The sequence below is a fragment of the Glandiceps talaboti genome, chromosome 18 (genome assembly GCF_964340395.1).
Source record: "Glandiceps talaboti chromosome 18, keGlaTala1.1, whole genome shotgun sequence".
Lineage (NCBI taxonomy): Eukaryota > Metazoa > Hemichordata > Enteropneusta > Spengelidae > Glandiceps > Glandiceps talaboti.
Genome location: NC_135566.1, coordinates 4353942 through 4368543, shown reverse-complemented (window position 1 = coordinate 4368543; position 14602 = coordinate 4353942). Strand labels below are relative to the sequence as shown.

The 14602-nt window shown below is 33.2% G+C and overlaps 1 protein-coding gene across 1 annotated transcript in view; it reads left to right on the top strand.

Annotated features, from left to right (window-relative positions):
* The window catches only part of LOC144449618 (membrane-associated phosphatidylinositol transfer protein 2-like), a 62928-nt gene that overhangs the window by 10288 nt on the left and 38038 nt on the right, over positions 1 to 14602 (top strand). Inside the window, exons 2-3 of the mRNA XM_078140190.1 lie at positions 4415 to 4585; positions 10647 to 10771. The gene's annotated coding sequence lies outside the window, so the exon portion shown is untranslated. The remainder of the gene's footprint in view (positions 1 to 4414; positions 4586 to 10646; positions 10772 to 14602) is intronic.

Here is a 14602-nt window from a genome sequence, read left to right as displayed (position 1 = left end):
CTCAATTATGTACAGGTGACTGCTTTTATGTTATGAGATGACCTTACAGTGCACTAGTTCTTTTAGTGAACTCTTATTCTTTAGTAAAACGCAATAACTAAATCCAAGATACTTCATTACAGTTAATATCCCATAGGCTTGTTCAGGACCAATCGTCAAGCATAAATACTCCATGTGACCTGTTCAGGACCAATCCTGAAACGTCAACTCTCCATGTGACCTATTCAGGACCAATCACGAAACAGCTATCACTTCAGTGATGACGATGACATGCATGTACTGCCCTGAATTTAGGCACAGATTTTTCTTGGCTTGAAAGTAGAATGTGTCCAATTACATGTACATCCCAAATGTACATTTGCACCGCAACAATAATGCAACAATTAAGGTACATTTAGTGTAGTTGAATTGCCCTAATGATTGGAATATCAGTCTTGCCAGCCATAGCCCAGCCCCAATTTGTGCATATAAACCAGTTCTGTACAACTTATTATGATATTACGCAGGCAAAACACTCTGCTGTAATTCAAAAGTGGAAGCTGTGATGGTAACCGTACATTGTATGTAATCAAATAACTTCCGTCATGTCTCACCATGATTATTAAATCTAATGGACCGCGGTTCAACAGAATGCATGCCTAATGATTGATATGGTGTCAACTTTGTGTCAGAGTCTTCCAACTTTCTTTTGAAAAATTTCTGGAATGATGGAGGATTGTGAACATAGCTTGTGATGTTTGATGTGAAAAGGTCATAAAAGTATGAACACATTTCATAAAGGTGTAGAATTGCATTATTTCTGCATCATAAGATTAATATCCAATTACCAAATGTATGAATTAGTCATTGAAATCATTTCAACATTGCTGCAGTGAGTGATATTGTATTCCCAAAGGCCTATGCCATGACGCTATCTGTATGTAGAATTAGAATTAGTCTAGATACCAACATGGTATCAAATCATCGTAACCCCATATGGCTAAATGAGAAATCATTAACCAAAAGTTGTTTAATGAGAATGACATGCAAATGAGCAAACCCCAAACTGTTAGAACGATGTAAACAATGCATAAGTACTAAAGTAGTGTCCTGAGCTGACAAATGTACCATATTTGGGCATTATGTAACGGCCCCCAATAAACACTACCATATGATGGGTAGAATTCTGTGATTGATTGACATGAATAACAAAGATATGATGTTAATGACTGTGTGAGTGGCTTTGGTTGAATTTGAAATTTTATCTTAGAACCTCATTGAGCTAGACATGAAGAGAAATCTTGAGATTTGATGAAGGACAGCACTAGAATAGTAGAAAAATGTAAGCTTATCCGGGCGACTAACATGTTTCTGTAAATTAGTTTGTTGTTGTGTCTTTGATTACCTGACGTGTCACCCATGTTTGGCATGCAGTCTGAAAATGACTTTTATTTATTTTAGAGTTATGAAAGCGACCGATGATATGTACCAAACTTTCAAAATCTTTCTTAATTTTCCATAAATCCTTTCAATATTTTTGGCAACAAACAATAGTCTTCATTAAAATATACATCAACTGACATGAAATTCTTTTTCATTTCTATTATTCTAGCAGTGGTCATTGTTTGTCTTACAGGTTTTAGCAGACATGTATACACATGTATGTATTAGATGAACAATGGGATAATCATGATTATCTGATAAGCATTTAGGAGTCATGAATATTTATTGATTTGTTACAAGGATCAAGACTTTGTAATATGTAGTTGATGTTCATGATGTTTGTCATCCTTTTCTTAGTAGGCAGTGTAAGATTAGTATTAGCATACATATGTGTTAGGTGAACAATGAATATTCATGACTATCTGAAGGAGTCATGAATATTTATTGTTTATTACAAGGATCAAGACTTTGTAACATGTAGTTGATGTTTGTCATGCTTTTCGTGGCAGGCAGTGTTAGATTAGTATTAGTACACCATGCATACAGCATGTACAGATCAAAGGTGAACGAGACTACGGTGAGCACGGCATGTCTGTACCAGTGTTCCAGGTATTTTAAGGAGATCTCTGCTGTGATGTTGTCTAAACGTGTGGTTGATGCTTCTCTTGGTGTGTTTGTTTACATTATTAGCATATAATTTGCTTTGAAATTCATGGTGCAGAATATTTTGATATTAATTGTGCATGAGAATATTGTTTCCATTTTAGTGAGTTATGTGTACTATTTTCAGTGGTTTTGGTTTGGTTTGTTTTTTGTGTGTTAGTGTTATTTCAGTAGAAAAGATCATTTTTGGTCGGAGGTTAATTAGAGTTGACATTTTGTATTTAGATGTCATGGAAACGAAAAGAAAGAGGATATTCTTATATGAAAGTATTGATTTGACACTCAACACTATATATATATATATATATATATTGATATTTACATTAAAATTACATAAGTCTATAGAGTTCAGTTAGGTACACATGTACATTTACATTAAAAATTGACAGTATGATGAATACTTTGTCATCATTTTATTCCAAAAGTGATGAAAAGATGTCATTTAGATTTATGTTTTGTCCATGTGTAGATTCATCAGTCATAAACATAATAATGTAAAAGTAACTAGATGTTACATATTAGCACAGCCGATCTTAAGGTTCAATAGTGCTATGGTAAGATCATGTGTGTGTGTGTGTACATGTGTGTGCATGCAGGCATACGGGTGGGTGCATGTGTGTACAAATGAATATATGTATCTGTGATAATGAGGTGATTGGCATGTTTGTGTATAATATGAACCACTTTTATACAGTGAACTAGTTGCAGTACAACATGGACCTAATTAATTTTAATAGTAAATTCAACAGTGCTGCAAATACCATTGGGCTTATTTTTCCATACATGCATGGAAATCCTTATTTTTCCATACTGCATATTTCTGTTCAATTAATTCCATGTGAATATAAGCCACCATTGAAGCTATGATTAATCCAAAAGTATTTCTTCCTGGCATGTATGTTATGGAACAGTTAATCCCGCATTTTGCCAACTATGTGACCCTTCTTGACACATTTAGATAATTGATAGATCATGAACATCCATCTAAACAACACAACCATGTTTAATATGTTCTTCCTGACCATTCAGATCTTATGTTACATGCCTGATAACTTTATTTCATTTCTGAAAATTTATGTCTATTTGACATGGCATTTAATGTTATCTTGATGTATCACAGTCTTTTAACTGCCAACTTTAGTATTGACTTGGTATTAATTATTAAAAAGAAAAAAAAAATGATATTTCATCAATTTTTAATAATATGCAACTGATTATGTTTGCCCATGCTTGAGAGCTAGAGAGATATATATACATATTCACCGGGCTCGAAATTAACAGTAGTCCCATGCCCACAGACTACCAATATTCTTGTCATGAGGCTACCATAATTTGCAGCTGGTAGCCCACTCAGGCTACCACTGATTATGCAATGGAAGATTTACAGAAATAAAAATATTTTAATAACATATATTTCCAATAGAGGAACTCTGTTTTCAGTTCAGGAATATGGGACTACTGATTCATAACTTTGAGGGAAATAAAGCTCTAGCTACTTTCACAACAAAACGTGATTGGACGTGATTGCCTTCTGAGGGGTTTCTAACTTTGTTATTAACTTGCACATGAAAATATGATCGATGTCCTTTATAATAATAGCTTAGGACTCGCAAGGTACATGTATAATTATATCAGCCTCACTCTGAAATCTAGTTATTTCTGATAAAATGAATATTGATGAGGGTGATATAGTTTTATTGCTGTGCACAAAGAGATCTGGTGGGCACTGACACTTCACCAGAATTTGTTAGCAACTAGAAAGGTTTCTACCAGCTCAGCTAGCCAGATGTTAACATCACGCTGATACCAGGCTAACAAATTTGATGATACCATACTCAAGTTATTGTCTTTGAACAGAAAATAGGGATTACAAAAATATACCCTGGTCAGTCTACGTCAGAACAAACCACGTCTACATCACAAATTCTAAAGTGCTTAAAATATGAGTCAAAACATTCCAAATCATCATTATTTTTCCAGATTTTTTATAAATTATGCTTTAGGAGGTATAATTATATTATTCCTCAGTACTTTACTTCATTCAGCCAGAAAATACTTGTGACCTACGGGTTTGTCACTATGAGTTGCTACAAGGTGTCCTTAGATCACTTGCATTTTCCTCAGCTGAATGAATACAAATATTGAGAATAATATCTCATTTTTAAGCTGGCTGACATGTACATGTAGAACAGACAAGAAAAAAAATTCTCATATTTTTTCATTTCCGTTTCTCCCTGTATATCGCGTAAATAAGTGGAATAGTGTATACAGGCTTGACACTGGAATGTTGTTGAGGTTATAATTTAGTTGAACTATGTTTGTATTTCAGTGGCGGAACTCCTTTGTGGTTCAGACGACATTTGACATTCAGTCTAGTTCTCAGCTAGAGTTTCACATGTGATGATGTGAGCAGTATCCTGGAGAGGTGACTGTAGTTTACATCTGAGTTGAATTCGCTATCAATCTGAAGAAAACACCATTTCAACACATTGATTTTCAGGTAATAATGTATCCCTGTACATCTTTCAGAGTCAATTTTAAGTTTTTTACTTTGAATTAAGAAATATTCTGGATTATATTTCTCATAAGAAATATGATTTCTAGTAAATGATGACAGACTCTGTTATATGCTTTACAATACAGAAAATCTTTGGTAAGTCAAGACTGATTAGTCCATGGAAAAAATTAATCAGGATTTTTCAAGGATTGCAATATTATAAAGATCATTTGAATCATATATTGAGGTAGTGAATTTAAACCAAGTCTATCTCTTGGCTAACATTAAAAGACAATTAGTCTGCATTTTCACACAATGAATTAATATTCTAATTTCATCATATTACAAAATGCAATTAGTTTAATTGATTGATTACAACATGTCATCAAAATTACAATTTACAATAAGCTCTCAAATCCACTATACCATATATCTAGAGAGATAGTCAACAAATATCAATATTTAGCAATTATGTTGTCCATAGTAATATTATGAACACAGTGACAGGTACTTGTGAAACTAAGTTCTAAAATCTACTACATTGTATACCTTGTAACTGGAAAGACAATCAACAAATAGCTATTCCTAGTAATTGTGTTGTCCAATTAGACATGAATAGTTATTACAAACAATACGAATGCAGTGACCAAATAGACATGATATAATCATAAGAACATTACAAACACCATGACAGACACATGCAAAACTATATTCGGATCAGTAACCAATTGATGAAGAATGTGAACTGACAGATAACAACCACAGTGCATGTTTTATTTAGCATCAAGATTACACAAAGTTTAAGGTTCATTTCACACTTACAGACCGTTTAGCACTTTAAAAAGCAATTTTTATGGCTTATACAATTTCTCAAATCTTTAGATGTATTGTATAGATTACGTTTGACATATACATGCAGTCTGATAACATTGCAGCTGTTCAGCAACTACTTCTGATGTTACATGTCTTCTACAAGATTTACCACAAGCAGTGTTTTAATTTTATCTTGCATATGAATTACTTCATTTTTTATATTTTCAGCTGTTTTAAAAACATATAAGATTATTCCAAATAAAATCTGATAGTTTGTAGATGTATGTATAGTCGTTATTTTAAATTGTTCCATCCATCTAGTTTACAGAAATATATATGATATTATTCTTGCAATAATGAATGTTCTTCATTCTACTCACAAAGTTGAGAAAGTTATTGGAAATTGAATCACCAATTTTTGCTGCTGATGTGTTGTCCGCATTGTTGTAGTAGTATGTACCATAACCCCTGACATTTCTGATCAGATTTAGAAGAAATATGGGATTTGGTTTCTTAACATTTTTTTTTTGCTTTTTGACATATTGTATTATTAAAGTAAGAAAATTATAGGTTGTATAGAATATTTTCAAAGAGAAATATGAAGAATGATTTCATAGAATATGAACAAGTTCCACTGCAGTAGATTTTTTTCTTCTTTTGTACAGATCTTATTAATTTTTAAATAAACCCAGCCAAATCTTGGCATGTTTGAAACCATCCCACAGAAGTACAAGGCACTCAAGCTAACTGCTCATTTGGCCACTGATAACCTATACACATATTTGTTACTCACAAAATAACTGTTGCATAATTTATAAAAGGAACTGTCACATAAGGCAATGTAATAGGATGAAGGAAATTATTATGTTTCATAGGTCACTATAGGTTTATGTTATAACATATCCTTACATCAGTGGCAAAATGGGTGTATTTTAGGAAATGACAACTAGCTGATACTGTAAATGTGTTTATTTTATCACATGAACAATTTGGGGAAATGGCATCATGATTCATAGAGCATGCCAGGTGGACTTTCTTTTTGTAGACAGCACAAGGGGAATTGTAATCATGAACTTTGAATTTGTTCAATATAGTACACGTATGTATGCAGTTTGGAATATTGTTAATTTGTGAGTTGGGACTTGGTGTTCAAAGACATCTGTTTATAGGTAGAATCATCATAAAATCTCTTATGACTTCATCCCTTAATATAGATGTTTGTCAAGATGAAGTTACATATATATATATACGTACATATATAATATTATATGTTGTTGTAGTTGTAACTGTGAGTCAGCTGTTGCTATCACATACTTGTATGCAAATGACTGCCTGGTTGGTCTGTGTACCCAAAATTCTATGAACGCAGAGATCTGACTTTTTTTACAATATGTGTTGCTTTGATAAATATAAATATGTAATAATAACCTATGTGCGTACACGTTTTGTTTGAGTGTTCATAATGTTATATGTATGGCCATCATCGATCCGTGCATCCTCCACTAACAACACAAGTTAATTTTAATACATAGTGTACTTGTATGCGTGCAGTCTGTTCATGCGTGGGAGTTATTTCCATAGAAAATTCACTTAATGTGTAATTTTATTTCAGCTAAAATAGATCTAGCATAGTAATAAGTATGTTCATAGTATAAAAAAATACATAAAATGGAATAAACAAATTGTTATGAAGTGAAATTGAGATACGAAATCAACAGTTACAAGTAAGATATTTTGAGGTCAAGGTGTTTCATTAAAAAATGTTAACGAGAATAGACATTGCATGGTTGATCAAGCTTTAAATAAGTGAAACACTTTGTACATACACTTCTTAATCTACATAGAATGATCTTCATGCAAATAAATGAAATAACAAATTGTCTCAAATATGTACATATTTAGATATCAGTTATTACATACATGTGTGTGTACTAGTGATTTCTGCCGCTTATGCAAAGTAGTGGTATTTGCACTGCCATGTTATACCGATAACATTTAAATTATTATCACATACTTGTATGCAAACAACTGCCTGGTTGGTCCATGTACACAAAATTCTATGAACGCAGAGATCTGACTTTTTTTACAATATGTGTTGCTTTGATAAATATAAATATGTAATAATGACCTAAGCCTTGATGCCTGGGTTCTGATGTGGGTAATCGGGTATTTTTACTGTTGCTTGCAGTGTTTTTGCTGTGGTTGTGAAAGTACAATTGCAGAGAAGTTCCACAAGCATTTGTTTAAATACCTCATGTATGCCACATTTGCACTAAAGTATTGGGTTGGTCATATGGTTCGCAAACTTTACAATGCTAGGAATGTTAAGTGTTACGAGTTTCATCACAATGATTAGTGCCCCCCCCCCCCTCCCATTATTTTATTTTTACAAAATTTGGCACAAACTGTAAACTTGTGTATTTCCTGCAAGTCTCTCTTATGACTTCCTTTCAATAAAGATCAAGGCTCTGTTTTCCTTCAAGAATAAATCCTACTGTTCTAATAAAAAGTGCAATCATTGATCTTTACTTGTAGTGCATGTGGTATCTATACAATTGCATCTTTGTGATCCTGCAACAAAGATTGGTTCTTTTACCAGTCAAAATTTGTAGTAGTAAAATTATGAAGACCCTGGTTATGTCGATTGGAAATACCCTGCTTCTGTATAAATGTTCAAGGCTAAATAATCAATGAAAAGTAGTGATTTTGAAAGACAAGGTTGTAATTTTTTGTTCCATGAAGGCCAGATGGAAAATCAACATTGCTTGAATTCCCTGTGATATTTATAAAATGCTTACAGAAAGTAATCTGCGAGATAAAGCTTGTTAGAAAGTCTGACAACATGATAAACTGTTATATAACTGAAATGGAATGAAAACATTGTATATGTACGATCTCCATTTTTAATTTATGCAAATCATATGCAGGGCTGAAATGATAAAATTTGAGTGTTAGCAATGTTCATTCTCTATTTCAATTTTCTCTCATTTTCGTATTTTTATAAACGCTAACTATACAATATTCAGCATTATCAAATTGAATATTGTGTGGATTTTTGTCAACATTTATTGCTTTTTGCATATATTAACAGGTGCATCCCATCGGACTTTTCTAAGAATCCAAATTAAGATACTTGAAGTTTCTGCAGAGTTTGCACAATTTTTTAAAGAATCATCTTTCATTATTGAGGGGTTTACATTCTTTGTCCTTCATTTGGGCAGTATCGAATTTTGAGAAAACAAACATTAATCATGTTTGGCAGGAGATTTGTCAGTTGAACATGTTTTGTTTGAAGGATGGTTATATGGATTGAATAGATCAATCTTTAATATTGATAATGTAAAGCTTTCACACAAATGGCACTGACATGTCAAATGATTTATTACCAAGAACTGAACAATTACTGGTTTCAGCCCTTTTTGGCTTCGTTGTGAGGGCTGTAGGTGTTGATACCATCTGTTCTGCTGTTTTTTCACCTGTCTGTACCCATTACTCAATTTTGTGCATGAACCAAGGGCAATTAATATTTGTTGTATGTTAATTATTGTAATTGTCAAGACAAACAGATTGTAGCAACTGTGATGTTACCACAAGATTGGAAATCCCTAAAATGACAAGAAAATGTCAAGTGTATCAGTTCTTGCCATTACCATGAGGAAGAGGTGTAGAAAGTTTCATTAGAATTGATGCAGAAGTTTTTGAGATATTGTATCGGCAGATACATACATACATACATACATACATACATACATACATACATACATACATACATACACATGCATGCATGCATGCATGCATACATACATACATACATACATACATACATACATACATACATACATACATACACACGCATGCATGCATACATACATACATACATACATACATACATACATACATACATACATACATACATACATACATACATACATACATACATACACATGCATGCATGCATGCATGCATACATACATACATACATACATACATACATACATACATACATACATACATACATACATACATACACATGCATGCATGTATACACACACACACACACTCAGAGACGGACTGACTGACAAAAGCAGAAAATAACCTTTTATGGAAGGTAAACATGAAAGACTCAAAACTTTTGTAGAAACTGTGAAGAGTTTTGCTTTTCTCTGATAATTTTAATGCTATAGGCATGGTAAAAGTATCTGTCAGTCTGTCTGTCTGTGTAAACAACTTATAGTCAAAAACTGCCTGACCGATTGCCTTGGTATTTGATGGGGACATTATTTTGGGTGTCTCGTTAGGAAATTGTTCAAAGCAAAACGATTGCTTTACAAGTGTGTGAGTTGGGTCAAAAAATTACATACTGGTCAGATTGTCTAGCAACTAAGATATACTGCCCATACGAACAGTACAATGATGACGTATATTGCATAGGTGACAATAGAGTTGGATTTGAATGTGGCTAAACATGTTTTTAAAAGTAACATAAACTATACAGTTGTGCTACAATGCCATCGGCTCTATTTTTGTATGTAAAGAGCATTCTCACACAAAATATGTAAAAAATACTAATTTAGATGCAAGTTGTATGTTTAGGTTAAACTGTATCCATTGAAACAATGAAATAGTAACAGCCTGAAAAATATAAACTATAAGAAAATACACTTATATATATAAATCTGTATACAATGCAGTAATAGGAGAGATGATAAAATTCTAGTGTTCGATACTATCATATCCTGCTTTCCAGTAAGATGACAAATCTACGTATGTACATCATTAAGTATCAAATGAGATTTGAAAAAGGATTGAATATGCAATAAATAGTCTATTTAATTTTTATTGAATTCACTTTTTATGTTGTGTGTATAGACACATAATGAATCCAGTCTTGTTTGAATGGCAGTCTCCTCAGCTAGATTGAGGTCTAAATATAGGTGTATTATGTTTCTCCCAATTGCTGTCAGCCAGACAAATTGTATTGTGTTACCATGTTACTATTCATTTCTACGTATGACCTTATTCAAAATGAAGCATAATTTATGCAAAGTTGGTAGTCTGAGAGAGATCGTTGAAGCAATGAGCACAATCCATCTCTTCCTGCCCGGACTATGTGATTGGAAACAAATGGCGTTATTATCACAACTTCATATGCTCAAATCATTTAGTACTCTCTCTTTAGTCATTACATGTAGTCAAGATCATGAGAGACTTTGCCATAATTTATAATTTGAAATTCATCCTCTTTTCTCAGGATTGTATATGATACTGGCATATAGCATCTTCTATTGGATACGCGTTCTAAAAACAGTGTGACCTGATACACATTGTGTGGTGATATACATATGGGCGGCCAGCGAACCCTGGTAATATCAACAGGTATAGTCAGTCTTTTCATATTTTCCCCTGTACATACAATAACCAATTCCATTGATTTGATATCAAACTATGACAAAGCAATATACAGCGTATGCATTCCTTCTGGATCAGTGCCAGTCAGCAATACCACATACCAATTTTAATAATGTTGTCAGTTCTATCACCGTATTTTCATATATAAACCAAACTCACACTAGAATCTATTATCATAGTGTTCATAGTTTATTGTATATTAGATATTGGTTATTTTCATTACAACATAAATTTTCAATATACTTAAAGAAACATTATTATCAAACTTTGTAATTCACTTTTCAACAATATATGAAATGTAATTAAATAGCATTGTGTATGTTATTTTATTCAATTCAATTAAGAAGTTACGGTATTTGAGATTTGAAAAAGATACCTTGATGTAATATAAGTGTCATTTACCTCTAAATCTGACCATCAAAGTGTAGAAATTTGAATTAAGGTCTTAGAGCTGAACTAGCTGCAAGTGGAACATTTTTTAAAACCATTTTGTTAAATATAATAATTAACTTGTAATATCGTACACCCTGTATTGAATCACCTGTGGGTAAAGATATTTGTGGTGCTGTACACATGATATGGTACAGTAAATCCAGTCAAATTAATTTTGGGGTCTGCAAACTAAATTTGCAGTTATGATGTAAACCAGTTACTTAACTACTTATGGATAAAGCCGACTTCTAATTAACATGTACAATGTCGAATTATGGGTATTTTAACATTTTTCACTGAGTTTACTGTTTGTTGTGTGGTAAAAAAAAACCAATAATCCAGTTGCAGCTAGTCCAGGTTTAAAGATATTTGAAATCTGAAAAAGAATTCATACTCAATTTTTTGAGAGATATATGTACATGTAGGTTACCTGCATTGTTGTAATTCAAGTGTCATTACCTCTAAATTCGACCGTCAAAAGTTTAAAATGCAAATTAAGTACTTAAGATATTTACGTAAAGAGCAAATTCATGCTGCATATTAGAGAGATAAATACAGGTTACCTGACTTGATGTTATATAGTATAAGTGTCATTACCTTAAATTAAACCTGACAGTAGAAAATTTAGATTTTCAGGTTTTTCAGAATGATTGCTGCTGTACAGTTTCTACAAACAACTCATCAACATCCAAGACATGTGTTGGGTAATTAATTAGACTAACATGTTTAACTTTGTCATTCAAAGGAGAATGCTATCATGATGTTTTCTCCCCCATCTGTGCAGCTGAGATCATGTCATTTTGACTGATCCAGGGCTGTTACCGTAATCAGAAAAGTTGTCGCCATCAGGTGGTTCCCATACATGAGCAGACAAACGTTGGTGAAAGTAATCAAATGTATGACTGTTGTACATATTTGTGGCAGCTGTAACAATATATGAACAGGATTGGTATAAAAGAAAAGAAGTAGGTTGCCAGTGGCCAATCCACAGAGCAGTTAGCTTGTGTGCCTTTTACCACTGCAGTCTAGGTTCAAGCTCGCCCAGAGTGAGCTGGGTTTAATTAAAAATTAACCAGATCTGTATATAAGAAGGGTGATGCTCAGTTTGACCCATCAAAGTGTAGCATACTTGAGGTATTTGCACGAGTGTGTAGTGTTCTTTGCAGCAGTACCCTTATGAAAGTGCAGAAAACACTGCAAGTACGAGTGTAAATACCTCTGACTACCCACACTGGCACTCACGTGGCATGGGGTTCTGTTATTATGACATTTGTTTATCCGAAACAAAAATTTCAGAAAAAAATGACACTATGCGATCACACGCTTACTTGTAGAACGAATGATCACATCCTAATTTGCATATCATTTGCATGCAAGGTATTTAATAAAATGCTTTCACTAATGCACTACAGTTCCAATACCACTAGTATACGCATGCAAGTAATCTCTGGTACATACGTATATTTAGTATTGTATTATATTGACAGATGGTAGATCATATTGTACCTGATAAGTCAGCATCAATTGTAGTGAGGGTAAAATTTCAGTATTTTACAACCAATTTCATCATTCAATAAGGGTATCTATAAAAAAAATATCCAATGTATGGTGACCTATTATATATTTATAGTAATGTTACAAATTACTGGTCAGTGAAATATGTTAAATTGAGGGGACTGTTTGTTATCAATTTTTATGTTGAATTTTTTTGATAGCACGCATTAAAAATATATATTAAAATTGTGTTGTCACACAGATATGCCTGTTCAGTATTAAAATGTACATTAAAGGTTGTCCCTAGATGAGTTTAACCATATAATCCATTTATTGGAAGTGACATATAAGAAATGATAACAGGTATGTCATTCTTTATCAGCTAGTGTGCCTTCTTAAATGTGAATAAAAGACAGGTTTATTTTCTGGGTCAAAATGATAAGAAATGTTTTCTCTTGTAAGCTACTACATTAAAGATCAAGAGATAGGTGAACATCGAAATTAATCAGTCACAAGAAACTGCTGTGTAGCAGAAGTGAGTCAGATTGGCTTAGAAGGCACAGTGTTCTTTATTGTTGCAAGGCTTTTATAGAGCATCAAACTGTTGAGGCTATGTATGGTATCTGGTCAAGACTAAAGAACACAGCTATGTATCCTAAGCCCATGGAGAGAACCTCCACTGAACAATGAATGAGGAACAAGTTTCAATTTGGTGTTCTCAGAAATCACACATGTGTCTTAAGGTGATGTAAAAATCATGAAATGACTGCAGAACCCAAGGTTTACAAAACTGTCTTTATTTCCTGGCATGGCATCATATTCTGGGGGGGGGGGGGAGATTTTGTATTCTATGAAGACTTGTTGTCTTTCTTATATGAGCAGAAAAAGAGAAACCATATAGATTTTTAACAGGTAGAAAAAAGTGCAGAGAAACAAAATAATCATTTGTGATATATGAGCTGAAAACTGAAGTAGAGAGAAGGTTGCTATTAAGACATCAGTCATCAGAATTATGCGTGGGTGTACGTTTGTCAGCAGCTTCACAGTTCTCCATCAATCAGCCGTGCATTCTAACCCTTTCAACTAAAAATCAGTAATTCACGTTTGAAAATAAACCCAAGAGAAACTGTCTGTAGTGTTTCAGGCAATACTCTGAACTTAGCCTGACCCTAGTGGATTATTTATCACATACAATGTGTTATGAATCTGCAAATCCATGTCTGCAATCATTTCAGTGGAAAATGTCAAGTTAGAACATTGACCCCACTATCAATTTGATGGACCTTTTTTTTCCTGTGCTTAATAATCGCTAATGGTGCATTCATGGATGAATTTGCCTAATTGTGTATTGAAAGCTTTGCTCAAATTGGGCCATATCAATCACGGTTTACAAGAAAATTGCATTATGGAAACCTGTGATGATACTCAAACTATTTGAGGTCTGTACATAAAACCATTTCCTCACACATTACATTGTTTTATTCGATGTCAGTACTATGTCATCAAACAACAGTGAAATGGATGTGTGGAAATAGGGTAATTTTCGTAATGACATTGTATTACAATATATGAAAGGTCAATACTGTTGTCTGAAAGAGTGTAGTGTTTATAACCTACCATGTATAACAGTTTATAATGGGATTATAATATTAAGTTAGGGAGTCAGGAGAATGTTGTAGCTTTTGTGATACCCCCTATCCGAAAGTATATTTGTTTATTCCAATCGTTTTGAGCCAACTAGACTGACTACATGTACCAGTACATTTGGATGTCCCTAGTGCTATGCAGTCTGTTCTGCCCAGATGTCTAGGTGGCATTTGAAGTCATTACACGGTGCATATGTGTGTGTTTGTATGTCTATACCTCCAGCTG